Genomic DNA, 16559 nt, shown 5'->3' with positions numbered 1-16559 from the left:
CGAGGTTTGATAACCTCGTCCTGTGTTTAAGCATTTGCTATATCTTTTTTACAAGGTTTCCAATCCCTTTGTTGTAGTAGCATCCCATTCTTCACTTATGGGTTGGAAGAACTGAGGATGGGGAGGAGTTCACGTTAATGCTGCTGAACAAACAGTTACTGACGTTCTGCAGTCATGCAACAACCCGTTTAGACAGAGAAGAGGTTAACCTGACAGATTCAAGTTGAATTACACAGAAAGAATACCTTGCACAGCAGAGAAAAGCAAACAGCTGTTGCTCTCTGCATGACCCTCTCTTTTTTTCTTTTTCTGCCAGATTACAGCAATACAGTTTACACTGACAAAAGCTATTTTTAGCACAGTTTGCTCCCATGAATCCTTAAAGCATACCTGAAGCTATATTTAAAAATAAGAAATAGATACTTATCTCAGTAGTAGAAAGCCTCTGGATAGTCCAGAGGATATACTGATGCCTCTTGAGTTCATCATTACAGTCCTGGGTCCCTCTGAACATGTTTGACAAGAGCTTGCTACATTTTTTTCCAGTCCAGGATTTTCCCAGAATCCTCCTTTGTGCTAGGGGAAGGTGTTTAGGACTTAAACAGGAATTTATGAAATGTGTTACAACATCTATGACTAAAGACTAGGAGGTCTGAAACACATAAAGTATCTTTTGCTTTTGAGTCCCTTGGAAATTATAATAGCAGTTTCCTAAAAAGTTAGGGATAGAGCTTCTGCATGTATTTGCCTACACTGATAAATGTTTGTAGCACTCTGGCAAAATACAAAACTTAAGACAAAAATATATAATGAATTAGACCCCTGATCAGGGAAAGACCTCAAATTCAACAAATATGTCATAAAAACATAGGTTAACCAAAATTTTATTGGAAAATAAATTTTTGGGGTAGAATGTAATAATGGTGCCTATTAAAAAGGGCATCCCATTCACATCAATGCAAATCTTTTCTCTACTGGCGCCAAGTGTATAAAAAAGGAGTCCTCGTAAAAATAAAACAACTATATCACTTGTTATTTTTATTTTTAAATTTCCAAATTAAATTTATTTAACAAATAGTCATTTCTAAAACTGCACAATTGTTTCTAAAACTGTCCCCTATGCTTTCTCAGAAATTTTTTTTTACATTTCAACTTATTGCACCACAACGAGCAACTCTCACCTATGTTACAAATTATCGTTTTACAGCATATCCTGGCACCCATTTTACTAAACAATAACGTCAATATTGTTTATATCTGACACCCTTTTTAACCAGAGCCTTTATTGTATGCATTCATTTTAATTTTTATTACATGGACATAATCCAAAGTGTTGCATGGTTTAAAGCTAGCAGTGATTCATTTCCAAAGAGATTTCTGTTGAAATCTGATCAAAAGTGAGGGGGTGTCGGCTGTAGTAAATCACTAGGCCCTCACTCACTACCAGTCACAGATTAATTGATAGGTTATTAGCCTGGACCACTGTCCCATAGGGGATAACTAGCTTATCATTTTATTTCCTTTCTCCTCAGCCATAAGGCTCGTACACACGCCTGACTGCAGCCAACGACAGGTCTGTCGGCACCCCCCACAGGGCGGGTTTTCAGCAGACAGTACAGCGTGTGTACAGTCTGTCGGTGGACTGATAAGGCTGTTTCTGAACAATCCGCTGGGCGGATCGTTCAGAAACAGCCTTATCAGTCCGCCGACAGACTGTACACACGCTGTATTGTCTGCTGAAAACCCGCCCAGTGGGAGGTGCCGACGGACCCGTCGTTGGCTGCAGTCAGGTGTGTGTATGAGCCTATAGACTAATTTTTATTTTATTGATAATTGTCCTTTTACACAGTCAAGACATTGTAGAACAAAGACAAATTACAGAATATTTTTCATTTTCCCTATAAATTTTCATAATTCCTTTAAAAAGGGCACATTTTTCAAGTTCTGAAAAAAAAAAAAAACATTTCTGCACCATCTTTCTAACCCATTCATGTTGAAATGTTGGCATAATGTTTTAACGGTCTTGCTATAAAATGCCACATTGCGTTATGCTATTCATAAAGGTACTTGTGCATGTAGTTTTGATTGCTCCATTTTTCGTTCACTTGTCCATAAAGCAAGTATCCCAAAAAGCCTGAGGCTAATCACTAAGGCTAATCACTACTGTTACTTCAGGAGAGCAGTGGCTTCTAGTTAGCTGCTCTTCTATGGATCTCATTTTTGCCCAGTCTCTTGTCATTGTGAAGTCATGCACACTTTTATTAACTGAAGCTACTGAGGACTGCATCTCTTCTGGAATTTGATCATGGCATCTACATTGTTACTATAGAAACTAGGATAACTACTTTACCTAAATGTCAAGGTTTAACATAAGGTTTCTCAAACAATGTTCTGAGAAAACCCTTCAGGGGTTTAGTTTAATTTTTTGACACTTATGCAGGCCAGAATAGATCCGTTTTCTCAACTGCCGTATAAAAAAATCCAGATTCCCTGCCTTTTAATGCAGAAGCAAGCAATGGATAAATATGTGCTGCCTCACCTCTGAAGTCAATATTGTAATCCCAACCCGGCATGGTAGTTTGAGGAGGACTGCAGTGTCAGAGTGGAGGAGACGTCACTAGCCACTAAGTATGCTGGTGCTTTTTTTTACAAGCACCACAGACCACCAATGTTTGGGGGGTAGGTGAGATAACAGTCATACATAAGGGACAATGGCCTCAATTCACTAAGATCATGCTGGAGATAATAAGGCAAGAGAAAACGTACCACTGCACAGTGAGAGAGTAATCTTATCTCTCCATTCCTTACGTTACCTCCTCTGTAGTTAAGTTACCTCCTCTGTAGTTATTTTCACAGGCAGTTAATTAATAGCCTGTCTTTAACTTAAGAATTCTGTAGTTATTTTAGGATTGAAGAGTTAACTCAACTACTTTGGCCTCCTGGACGTACTAGCTATGCCCAGGAGGCCATGTGCGCGTCCGCGCGCTCCCACGGCCGATCGCGCATGTGCACACGCGCTCCCGGCCGCGGTTCGTTAGCCTGGCAATCAGTGAATCGGGCTATGGTGCCCGATCACTGATTCCTCTCCCCCGCTGAAAAAGCGACAGCTTCTCTCGGAAGCTTCGCTTTTTTTGGCTGTAACGTACCCCATGCGTCGCTCTAAGCGTGTGTTACGCTTAGAATGACGTCATGTAAACAAACTCATGGCTCAAAAAGTAAAACTACAACTAAAAGTGAAAAAAATAAAACTCAAGACACATTTACATTATAAAACTATGGTTTACATCCCACCCTCCCAAAAATACCCAAATAAAATGTTTAATACAAAAAAAAAAAAAACATGTAAATAAAAAAAACAAAAACATGTAAATATTTACCTAAGGGTCTAAACTTTTTAAATATCAATTTAAAGATGAAATATTTCTATTTTTTTTTTATTTTAAACTTGTAAATAGTGATAGATACAAAACGGAAAAAATGCACCTTTATTTCCAAATAAAATATTGTCGCCATACATTGTGATAGGGACATAATTTTAACGGTGTAATAACCGGGACATATGGGCAAATACAATACGTGAGTTTTAATTATGGAGGCATGTATTATTTTAAAACTATAATGCATTTACAGTAAAGTGGCTCTTAGCAAAACGTACCCCCCCCCCCCCCCCCCCCCAAAGAAAGCCTAATTGGTGGCGGAAAAAAACAAGATATAGATCAGTTCATTGTGATAAGTAGTGATAAAGTTATAGGCTAATAAATGGGAGGTGAAAATTGCTCAGATGCATAAAGTGAAAACGACTGAAGGCTGAAGTGGTTAAAGACAGAAAAGTTAACTTTAGGTTTGCATGAGGTAAACGGTTTCCTGAATACTACATGCCTCGTCACCATGTGATAACACTAGAAACGTTATTAAAGACAGGAGATAAGCTTAGTGAATTGAGGCCTATATCATGAATGATGGATACACTTGCCATATAGGAGTATTTATGACTTAACTTATTATTTGGTGGGTTATAATGTAACCTGCATTTATCATAAAGTGGTACCAAGGCTTATCACATGGTGGTTAATGATGATGTCCATGCCTGTCACATGGTGGTTATGATGACAGAACTTGTCACGTGGTGGTAAGGAAACCTGCAGAGCTCCATGAAGCTGACTCGCTTACAATCCCGTACAAGCCCCCTACAACATCGCAAAGGCTGAGTGAGCCTGAGTGAACTTTTGATCTTTATAAAAACTTTAAAAAATCTTAAAAACTACAAAAGATAGAAAGATGATTTTTGCAGCACAGATAAGCACATGCACAGCACTACCCATTATACCAGTTTCATGCCTGTAAGTTGCTGTATGGGGGCTGGGTGATGGTATTGTTTTGTAAATAATAAGTAGTATTATCTTCAAAATGAAACCAGCACAAATCTTAATTTTTGCAGCACAAATAGGCACAAACGTAGCACTAACCAATCATGATGGAATTTTTATTTGTGCTGCTTCACGGATCCAACTTGCAGTTGTTAATGAAAACCTGTGAATGTAAATAAATAAATAAAATAGATACTTACCTCAGACGGGAGAAGCCTCTGGTTCCTAACGAGGCTTCCCCCGTGCTCCTCAGCTAGCCTGATCCAGCGTTGGGACTCCCAAACAAATGGCAACATCACCGATGTGTGCAAGTTCATTAGCGGCTTTCCGCTGGGGCTCTGGCAGAAATAGTCGATCCCGCTCACATCTGCTCTACTGCACAGGTGCAGATGGCTCATGCCTGCCCAGTAGAGTGGACCTGAGCAGGCTTGTCTATTTCCGCCAAAGCCCGAGCAGAAAGCTGCTAGTGAACCTGCATGCAGTGGCGACAAGCACCAGCAAGCTGACTTTCTGGGGTCCCAGGGTTGGATCGCTTCTGCTGAGGAGGACAGAGGAAGCCTCTTTAAGTTCCAAAGGCTTCCCCCCTCCTGAGGTAAGTAGCCCTAGGCACATTTTTTTAACCTTCAAATACAGTTTAAATGTGGGTTATGATGCCTGCACTTGTCATATACCGTAAGTGAAATAATGGCTACAATTGTTGTGAGAGGAAATGGTGACTACACTTGTTATATGGGTGCATTTGTATAATATTAATAAATCTTTAAATTATATTGATCAAACAAAGGTATCGTTACCTGTAGATGAAATTTTTACACAGGGGTTCCCTGGGAGCTGAACATTTCTAGAAGGCCTCCTGTGTGGTAAAGGTTAAGCAGAGCTGGTTTAATATATGATAAGCCTCAGAGTAAATAGGACTGGGTGTAATCATGCCTGGCTATGTTTAATCACTCAGCCTAATTACCAATTAAATTCGGACAGCTGGTTGACTGCCTTGAAAAGGGAATGTATTTTTTATTCTTACAGTGATGACTTGGTTTTTGGACATCCTTGTCACCCAAAATAGATAAAATAATAATGTATAATGTTGCTACATGTCTACTCAATTTCCCTTTGGGTAATATTACAAATCGTTTAATGACCAGAATCAATTTAGTGTGAAAATATGCAATAACAGAGGAAATATGGAAGGAAGGTAGTATTTTTTCACTTGTTTGAACCGGTGGTCATCATCTTAAACAAGGAGCATAGTTATTAGTATTCATAAAAGTGTGAGTGCAATTATTGTCTAAGTTCATGTTGATTATGTTGGCAGTATCAACAGAATTACTTTAGACTGCGGTATAGTAAATGAACCACAAGAGGTCACTGTCTGTAAAATGAAGTGATGATCTCTATGGTATTGTGTTTTCCTATATTCATTCTGTGTTTCCCTCTCTGTTCTAAGCAAGCTGCGTTTCATGATGGATGTGCTTGATTTAATCTCTGCATGGTTTCTTCAGTAAAGAGTTCTAACTTATTATACTGTGTGCCTATCTGCGTGTACAGATCACTCTGGTCCATCAGATTATACTTTGGAAAACCATTCCTAGAAAAACTAAAAATTCTCACTATGCACCACTAAAGGTGGACACACACGATACAATAAAATGATCCGATTTTACAGTAATTCGATAAAAACTATCGGATCTCTCAAAAAAATCGAAAGCTTTTTTTTCATTCGACTGAAAAATCCGATCGAATTTCCCATTTTTTTCTATTTAAATCGATCCGGAATGCCAGATATTTCTCTTCAAATTCTGCCAAAGATTGTATGGTGTGTGTTGGATTGTTAATTTATTAATATACACATCCTAGCAATTTTCTCTGAGTTTCCAATCATTTTTAGCATAATTGAGGAAAAAATGTAACATAGGTGTGTGGTACGTTGGACATATTTTTAAAATGTTACAATCAGTCAGAAACATTTATTGCAATTCTTAAATTGAACAGATATTTAAAAAATTGTATGGTGTGTGGCCACCTTAACTCCTAATTGGTTCTGAATATTTATGTAGAGTTGGAAACACAGTTCTCTCATTGCTCAGTCAGGAAAGGTATTTGAAACCCAATGACACTGATCAGTGCTAAGTAGTCTGTTACACATGGCAAATCTGCCACTTACGAATACATATTTATGGATGATGATAAGCACATGCATTGCACACCAGGCAACATACTCCACCCTTCGAGGCAACATGTGGCTTTGAATGATCTGCATACCAGATGTAGTCATATTCTAAAAGATCAACAAAGTCCAACTGAAGACAGTGAACAAAAGATGAGACTAAAATCAAATAAATATGACTTCAAAGGATGAGGCTACTTCAAAGTCTTTGTGATGCAACATTATTCAAATTACAGAGGATGGGTTTGCTTATTTTATGTCTGTAATTTGAGCCTTGGTAGCTTCTTCTGGGACTCTAAAAATGTGCTGCAGTGACACTAATGAGGAATAGGCATGTTTATGTCACTTAAGGAGCTTCACATTGAGTGAGGAGCTAGATTGTCCTTTTGATTTCTGTATAATGAAAAATAACTTAGATCACAGAGTGCTACAGAATCAGTGGTTTAAATGACTGTTGGAAAACCTCCTATTACTCAACTCATTGCATCATATCTTTCCCTAGGACAAATCAATCAACAAAGACTGTTAAAGTGGATCCGAGATGAATAACTATAACAAGTAACATGTCTAGATATCTTATATAAAGTTTAGATAGTTTACACAGCAAATCTAGCTGCAAACAGCTTTGACAGTATATGATTATTTCTTCCTGTAATACAATGAGAGCAGCCGTATTCCGCTTGTCATCATTACACACAGGCAAGTTGCTCTGCATCTCCACCCCTCAGCCTGGGAAAACTCCAACCCTCCCCTCTCCGTCCCCTTACCTCAGAAATCTCTGGCTGGGAAAAACCTCCTCCTTCCCAGACTGAACTCCCATGAGCACTTGCTACATGGGACTCAGAATGCCTAGGTGCTGGAAGAGCTGTGGGCGAGGCTTGTTAAGTTTATAGAGAAATAGGGTATTAACACAATAAAAAAAAGTATTTGGCTTGAGGAATGCCCTATAAACTATATGTAAGGGGCAAAATTATGCAATGAGTAAAAGTTTATCTTGGTTCAACTATATCAAAACTATACACTAGACCAAATTGATGCACATCAAGAGATACTTTGCTTCTGAAACTTTTATAGAAAATCAGCGCAAAATATATTATCAAATGTTGTGGGTGCTCCATAATACAAAAGCTGTGGGTTAAAAGAGGTAAGGCTTTGAGTGCACCAAAAAGACCAGCCAAAACCCAGTTTGGCCGGTTAAGTTAACAAAATACAAAAATATTAGAAAAAAAATTCTTCACAGTGACAACAGAGTTTGTTAAATAGAGAGAGAGAGAGAGAGAGAGAGAGAGAGAGAGAGAGAGAGAGAGAGAGAGAGAGAGAGAGAGAGAGAGAGAGAGAGAGAGATAAGGTTAAAGTAATTTGAAATAAAGACAAACTATTTTGTCAAATTTATAATTTTCTTTCTTCTTTTTTCTGCACACTTCTATTTTCAGCTGTATCCTTTTTTTTTCTTCTGTAAACTTTTTTTTTCCATTCTGCAACCTTGGTTCTTGCAAGCATTTGCATGTAGTGACAACTACTGTAACATCTTCCTATCTGATATTGCACTAAACAGAATTTTATTTCTACAAGTCATTTTGCATACTGCAGCCAGACCTATCCATCCATCTCACTACTTACATCTGTCGCTCTTCTCATTGGCTTCCCTCAAAATTAAATTCAAATGACCGTGCTTTGACTTTAAATCTTTCCACTGCTCCTGTCCTAAATATATTTCCGACATAATACATACATTTACATTTAACCATCCTCTCCACTCCTCCAGTAATGATTTCCACACTCATAACCTCTCCTCATGCATTTGCATGCATGACTCCAGGGTTGCACTCCACTCCTTAGGGTTGCCCACACTTTTTTTTAAATCCCTCCCTCCTCCCATTAAATTTACCCCTACCTGTAACCACCGGCGTACCTACCGGGGATGCGACCCCCTCAGCCGCAGGGGGGCCCGGGGCTGCTCTGCGTGGGTGGGGGGAGCGCTGCTCTGGACCCCCCAGCAAGGTGCTCAACTGGCCGCAGCGTCTAATAGACGCTGCGCCAGTTCATTCCCCGCAGCCCCGCTCCAGCAGCCTGCATAGTCTCCGGCAGGCAGAGCAGGGCTACGGCAAGATGGCCGCCAAAGAAGCCCTACACTGGAGACTATTTGTGTCTCTAGTACAGGGCTTCGGCAGCCATCTTGCCGTAGCCCTGCACTCTGCCTGTCAGCGCAGGAGATGTGCTGCAGGAGGACTCGGGGAGCTGCGAGCCAGATGCCGGGAGAGGAGAAGACTTCTGTCAGGTAAGTGAATTGTTTTTTTTTCACAGGTGCATTTTTTTTCTAGTGTCTGCTGCCTACATTGTGATTTTCAGGTGTCCGCTGCCCACATTACAATTTTCTGGTCACTGCTGCCCACATTGTGATTTTCTGGTGTCTGCTGCCCACATTGCGATTTTCTGGTGTCTGCTGCCCACATTACAATTTTCAGGTGTCTGCTGCCCACATTGCGATTTTCTGGTGTCTGCTGCCCACATTACAATTTTCAGGTGTCTGCTGCCCACATTACGATTTTCAGGTGTCTGCTGCCCACATTACGATTTTCTGGTCACTGCTGCCCTCATTGCGATTTTCTGGTCACTGCTGCCCACATTGCGATTTTCTGGTGTCTGCTGCCCACATTACGATTTTCAGGTGTCTGCTGCCCATATTATGATTTTCTGGTGTCTGCTGCCCACATTACGATTTTCAGGTGCCTGCTGCCCACATTACGATTTTCAGGTGTCTGCTGCCCACATTATGATTTTCTGGTGTCTGCTGCCCACATTGCGATTTTCTGGTGTCTGCTGCCCACATTACGATTTTCTGGTGTCTGCTGCCCACATTGCGATTTTCAGGTGTCTGCTGCCCACATCGCGATTTTCTGGTGACTGCTGCGCACATTGCGATTTTCTGGTCACTGCTGCCCACATTGCGATTTTCAGGTGTCTGCTGCCCACATTACGATTTTCAGGTGTCTGCTGCCCACATTACGATTTTCAGGCGTCTGCTGCCCACATTACGATTTTCAGGTGTCTGCTGCCCACATTGCAATTTTCAGGTGTCTGCTGCCCACATTACGATTTTCTGGCCCACATTACGATTTTCTGGTGAACACTGCCCACGTTACGATTGTCTGGTGAATGCTGTCCATGTTACAATTTTCTGGTGAACGCTGCCCACATTACGATTTTCTGGTGAACTCTGCCCACATTACGATTTTCTGCCCACATTACGATATTCTGGTGAACGCTGCCCACATTACGATAGTCTGGTGAATGCTGTCCACGTTACAATTTTCTGGTGACTGCTGCTCACGTTACGATTTTCTGGTGACTGGTGCCCACATTACGATTTTCTGGTGAACTCTGCCCACATTACGATTTTCTGGTGAACTCTGCCCACATTATGATTTTCTAAAGGCCCACATTACGATTTTCTGGTGGACTCTGCCCACATTACGATTTTCTGGCCCACATTACGATTGTCTGGTAAAATGCTGCCCACTTTACAATTAATTTACAGTGAAACGCTGCCCCATTACGATTATTTGGCACCTATGGGGGGGCCCCATCCAAATATTCGCAGGGGGGCCCAGTGATTTCTAGTTACGCCCCTGCCTGTAACACATTTAAAAAAATCTCCTCTTGTTCCTAACCACCTCCAATCATCCACAGTTCCAAATGTCCTTCCTATTGTATATTGTATACTATGTTCCCACCACCTCATATATTGTGTGCCCAACTAGGTAAGGTCCTGTCCTCCATCCGTGTCATTATATCTGTCTTCCATGCAGTTTTATCATCTGTTCCTAGGGCCGTATCTACAGTAATGCCCTTGAGGGCCTGTACCTTAAGTGGCAGTTCTGGGTGGGTGGGGAGTTGGACAGCAGAGATTAGCAGATTTTCAAAAAATGACTTTCTTCCTCTAGGTTCCTGGTACCCATTTGAAAGTTGAAAGCTGTGGTGTGGGTGGTGGGAGTGTTCTATGGGCAAATAACTTTAGCCAAAAGCTCCCATTCATGACTTCACCTTCATGTCGGGTTGTGTGGTGCAACTCTAAAACCAGGACTCAGAAACCTGCATTTTTTTCTGTTCCTCTATAAATTGGCCTACAACTTGAACATGCTATCCACCCCATCTTAACCTGCCATTAAAGTGACCAGAAACCCAATCGATTGGCATTTAACTTTTCAGTGGTGTTTACCTGTTGTAGATCAATGAGAAGATTCCAGTAATTTGACATAATCTTGGTATATATTCTTTTAATGGAGGGCTGAGGCTTTCTTTTGATACAAAATATCAGTCTCCATACATTAACAAAAATAAATAAATGTTCAAAAATAATATTTTTTTGTTCACAAACTATGTCACAACTTGTAAAGACAGTGTGATCACTTGAAAAGCTCTGATTGGAAGCTCAAAATCAAAATTTAATAAAAGAGTAAGAGTGAGTTCTAAAGTCCTTCATATCAGGGAAACCAACAGCCACAGATGTATGAACATTGTAAAGGGTGTTTCAGCTGAAAATAACAACTGTTTACTGCATATATATATAGTATTTAGAGTTGGGCCGAACCTCCGATTTTAGGTTCGCGAACCGGGTTTGCGAACTTCCGCGGAAGGTTCGGTTTGCGTTAAAGTTCGCGAACCGCAATAGACTTCAATGGGGATGCGAACTTTGAAAAAAAAAAATTATGCTGGCCACAAAAGTGATGGAAAAGATGTTTCAAGGGGTCTAACACCTGGAGGGGGCATGGTGGAGTGGGATACACGCCAAAAGTCCCCGGGAAAAATCTGGATTTGACGCAAAGCAGCGTTTTAAGGGCAGAAATCACATTGAATGCTAAATGACAGGCCTAAAGTGCTTTAAAACATCTTGCATGTGTATACATTAATCAGGTAGTGTAATTAAGGTACTGCTTCACACTGACACACCAAACTCACCGTGTAACGCACCGCAAACAGCTGTTTGTGTAGTGACGGCCGTGCTGGACTGGTGCGCACCATGGCGAGAGTGCAGGTTTTGGTGGCTTTACAGCCCATATGGTCGATTGGCTGATGTAGCTGAATAACAGAACAGTGACTGTCCAGCTGATCAAATTTGGTCTGACCACAATGAAGCAACGACCTTATTATCTTTTGTGTGCCCCCCCTCATCTAGGCGCCGGTCATTGCTTCATTGTGATACGCAAGCCCCTTCACCACGGCAAGGTAATGATCACGAAGGGGAATGGGCGCATGTACATGCCTTTTCTTTTGTTGTTGCAGCTGCCCGCAGTGCAGCCAGAAAAATTAGGCAGTCATGTACACGCACCAGAAAAATTATTACAGCGGCCGCTGCTAGCAGCAGCCTAAAAATTTAAGCAATCCCCCTGGAGTCCCGGACCATATTGGTGGTGGCGGAGAAGGTAGTCAAGCGGCCTGCAGGCAGACATGCTGTGTGGAGGGACTGGGAGCGACTTAGTCTTCTTGGGGCAGGCCAGGCAGCCAGTCACACGGCGTGCAGGCAGAGATGCTGTGTGTGCGGGGACTGACTTAGTCTTGGGGCGAGCAGCAGCCCTCCGGGATCCATGCCTCATTCATTTTGATAAAGGTGAGGTACTTAACACTTTTGTGACTTAGGCGACTTCTCTTCTCAGTGACAATGCCTCCAGCTGCGCTGAAGGTCCTTTCTGACAGGACGCTTGCGGCAGGGCAGGAGAGAAGTTGGATGGCAAATTGGGACAGCTCTGGCCACAGGTCAAGCCTGCGCACCCAGTAGTTCAAGGGTTCCTCATCGCTGTTCACAGCAGTGTCTACATCCACACTTAAGGCCAGGTAGTCGGCTACCTGCCGTTCCAGGCGTTGGTGGAGGGTGGATCCAGAAGGGCTACGGCGAGGCGTTGGACTAAAGAATGTCCGCATGTCCGACATCACCATGAGATCGCTGGAGCGTCCTGTCTTTGACTGCGTGGACACAGGAGGAGGATTAGTGGCAGTGGTACCTTGCTGGCGTTGTGCTGTCGCATCACCGTTAAAGGCATTGTAAAGCATAGTTGACAGCTGGTTCTGCATGTGCTGCATCCTTTCCACCTTCAGGTGAGTTGGTAACAGGTCCGCCACTTTGTGCCTGTACCGAGGGTCTAGTAGTGTTGCCACCCAGTACAGCTCATTCCCCTTGAGGTTTTTTATACGGGGGTCCCTCAACAGGCAGGACAGCATAAAAGACGACATCTGCACAAAGTCGGATCCAGTACCCTCCATCTCCTCTTGCTCTTCCTCAGTGACGTCACGTAAGTCAACCTCCTCCCCCCAGCCGCGAACAATACCACGGGAAGGTTGAGCAGCACAAGCCCCCGGCGACGCCTGCTGCGGGTGTTCTCCTGCCGCCGTCCCCTCCTCCTCCTCCTCCCCCAAAGAAACACCTTGCTCATCATCCTCTGAGTCTGACTCATCTTCTGCACACGACTTCTCTTCTTCCTCCTCCTCCCCCCTCTGTGCTGCCACAGGTGTTGAGGAAACAGCTGGGTCTGATGAAGATTGATCCCATGCCTGTTCCTGCCGTAACGGTTCCTGGTCACGCTCATTCGCAGCTTCATCCGCCACTCTACGCACAGCACGCTCCAAGAAGTAAGCGTAGGGAATTAAGTCGCTGATGGTGCCCTCACTGCGGCTCACCAGGTTGGTCACCTCCTCAAACGGCCGCATGAGCCTGCATGCATTTTTCATCAGTGTCCAGTTGTCGGGCCAGAACACCCCATCTTCCCAGACTGTTTCATTCTACTGTAGTTGTAGAGGTAGTGGGTGACGGCTTTCTTCTGTTCTAGCAGGCGGGAGAACATGAGCAGGGTCGAATTCCAGCGAGTCGGGCTATCGCAAATGAGGCGTCTCACCGGCATGTTGTTTTTCCGCTGAATTTCCACAAAGCGTGCCATGGCTGTGTAAGACCGCCTCAAATGCCCACAGACCTTCCTGGCCTGCTTCAGGACATCCGCTAAGCCAGGGTACTTTGCCACAAATCTTTGAACAACTAGATTCATGACATGTGCCATGCAGGGTATGTGTGTCAGCTTCCCCATATGCAAAGCGGCAAGCAGATTGCTGCCGTTGTCGCACACCACGTTGTCTATCTCCAGGTGGTGCGGGGTCAGCCACTCATCCACCTGTTTCTTAAGAGCAGCCAGGAGAGCTGCTCCAGTGTGACTCTCCGCTTTGAGACAAGACATGTCTAAGATGGCGTGACACCGTCGTACCTGGCATGCAGCATAGGCCCTGCGGAGCTGGGGCTGTGAAGCTGGAGAGGAGAACTGCCACTCAGCCAAGGAGGAGGAGGACAGCGAAGAGCATGTAGCAGGAGGAGAGGAGGTGGCAGGAGGCCTGCCTGCAAGCCGTGGAGGTGTCACAATTTGGTCCGCTGCGCCCTGCTTGCCATCGTTCACCACCAGGTTGACCCAATGGGCTGTGTACGTAATGTAGCGGCCCTGCCCGTGCTTGGCAGACCAGGCATCCGTGGTCAGGTGTACCCTTGACCCAACGCTCTTCGCAAGAGATGACACCACTTGCCTCTCAACTTCACGGTGCAGTTGGGGTATGGCCTTTCTCGAAAAATAAGTGCGCCCTGGCATCTTCTACTGCGGTGTTCCGATGGCCACAAATTTACGGAAGGCCTCAGAGTCCACCAGCCGGTATGGTAACAGCTGGCGAGCTAACAGTTCCGCCACACCAGCTGTCAGACGCCGGGCAAGGGGGTGACTGGCCGAAATTGGCTTCTTCCGCTCAAACATTTCCTTCACGGACACCTGACTGCTGCTGTGGGCAGAGGAGCAGGAACCGCTCAAGGGCAGAGGCGGAGTGGAGGAGGGTGCCTGTGAAGGTGGAAGGGAGAAAGCGGCAGAAGCAGATGATGCACCTGAAGGAGGAAGAGGAGAAGGAGGGTGACTTTTCTTTTGTGTGCTGCTGCTGCTTTTGCTCAGGTGGCCATCCCATTGCTGTTTGTGCCTTTTCTCCAGGTGCCTTCGTAAGGCACTTGTCCCTACGTGAGTGTTGGCCTTTCCACGGCTCAATTTTTGTTGGCAGAGCGAACAGATGGCTTTGCTCCGATCTGAGGCACACACATTAAAAAATTTCCACACCGCTGAGCCACCCTGGGATGTGGGCACTATGGGGACCTCAGCAGCTGATGCTGAAGGGCAAGTTGGCTGGCTGTACATAGGTGGCGATACATGGTGCCGGACACTGCCACCAGCTGTTTCTGACAAAGAGCTGCCCCAGCTTCTTTCAGCAACTTCTCTCCTCCTACTACTCTCTGACTCCCCCTCTGAACTGTCCCCCTCTTCATCTCCTCTATTGGGAACATACAGAGGATCCCTATCATCGTCATCATCGTAATCATCCTGCCCAGCTTCGCTTGCCTCAGACAAATCCAAACATGCACCATCAGTAGGTCCTTCATCCTCCTTACACGTTACATCCATAGTGTTGCCGCGTAACTCAGACATATGAGCTGGTGAAAATTAATCTGGCTGTAACAACAATGGCTGTGCATCAGTGATTTCAACACTAAATAATTCTTGCGAAGTGTCAAATGCAGCGGAAGTGGTGCTAGTAGTAGCGCTGGTGGCTGAGCAAGATGAGGTGTTCTGTGTCGCTAAATATTCAACCACGTCCTGACAATCTTGGGAGGTGATGGGACGTGCCTTCTTCCGAGCACTGTACTGTGGGCCAGGTCCACACGAAATTACATTTACACGACCTCGCGCAGACCTGCCGGGTGGCCTTCCTCTGGCTCTGGCACTACCTCTTCCTCTACCTGTTTTGTCCATATCGGGTATACACGGAGTGGTATATCACACTGCGTGCACTCACGTAGGTAGGTGGGTTCACTTAACTGCACAGGTATGCGCACTGATGCGGTGGGTTCACTGAACAGAACAGGTATACAGTGGCGGGTTCACTGAACAGAACAGGTATGCAGTGGCGGGTTCACTGAACAGGTATACAGTGACGGGTTCACTGAACAGAACAGGTATACAGTGGCAGGTTCACTGAACACAACAGGTATGCAGTGGCGGGTTCACTGAACAGTACAGGTATACAGTGGCGGGTTCACAGAACAGGTATGCAGTGGCAGGTTCACTGAACAGAACAGGTATGCAGTGGCGGGTTCACTGAACAGTACAGGTATACAGTGGCGGGTTCACAGAACAGGTATGCAGTGGCAGGTTCACTGAACAGAACAGGTATGCAGTGGCGGGTTCACTGAACACAACAGGTATGCAGTGGCGGGTTCACTGAACAGTACAGGTATGCAGTGGCGGGTTCACTAAACAGTACAGGTATGCAGTGGCGGGTTCACTGAACACAACAGGTATGCAGTGGCGGGTTCACTGAACAGAACCGGTATACAGTACCGGCTCCACTGAACAGAACCGGTATACAGTGGCGGGTTCACTGAACAGAACAGGTATACAGTGGCGGGTTCACTGAACACAACAGGTATGCAGTGGCGGGTTCACTGAACAGAACAGGTATACAGTAGCGGGTCCACTGAACAGAACAGGTATGCAGTGGCGGGTTCACTGAACACAACAGGTATGCAGTGGCGGGTTCACTAAACAGTACAGGTATGCAGTGGCGGGTTCACTGAACAGTACAGGTATACAGTGGCAGGTTCACTGAACACAACAGGTATGCAGTGGCGGGTTCACTGAACAGTACAGGTATGCAGTGGCGGGTTCACTGAACAGTGCAGGTATAGAGTGGCGGGTTCACTGAACACAACAGGTATGCAGTGGCGGGTTCACTGAACAGAACCGGTATACAGTAGCGGCTCTACTGAACAGAACCGGTATACAGTGGCGGGTTCACTGAACAGAACAGGTATACAGTGGCGGGTTCACTGAACACAACAGGTATGCAGTGGCGGGTTCACTGAACAGGTATACAGTGGCGGGTTCACTGAACAGAACAGGTATACAGTGGCAGGTTCACTGAACACAACAGGTATGCAGTGGCGGGTTTACTGAACAGAACCG

Source organism: Hyperolius riggenbachi, chromosome 4, assembly GCF_040937935.1.
Source record: "Hyperolius riggenbachi isolate aHypRig1 chromosome 4, aHypRig1.pri, whole genome shotgun sequence".
Classification (NCBI taxonomy): Eukaryota; Metazoa; Chordata; class Amphibia; order Anura; family Hyperoliidae; genus Hyperolius; species Hyperolius riggenbachi.
The sequence above is the reverse complement of the archived record's forward strand: the minus strand, read 5'-3'. Positions refer to the sequence as shown.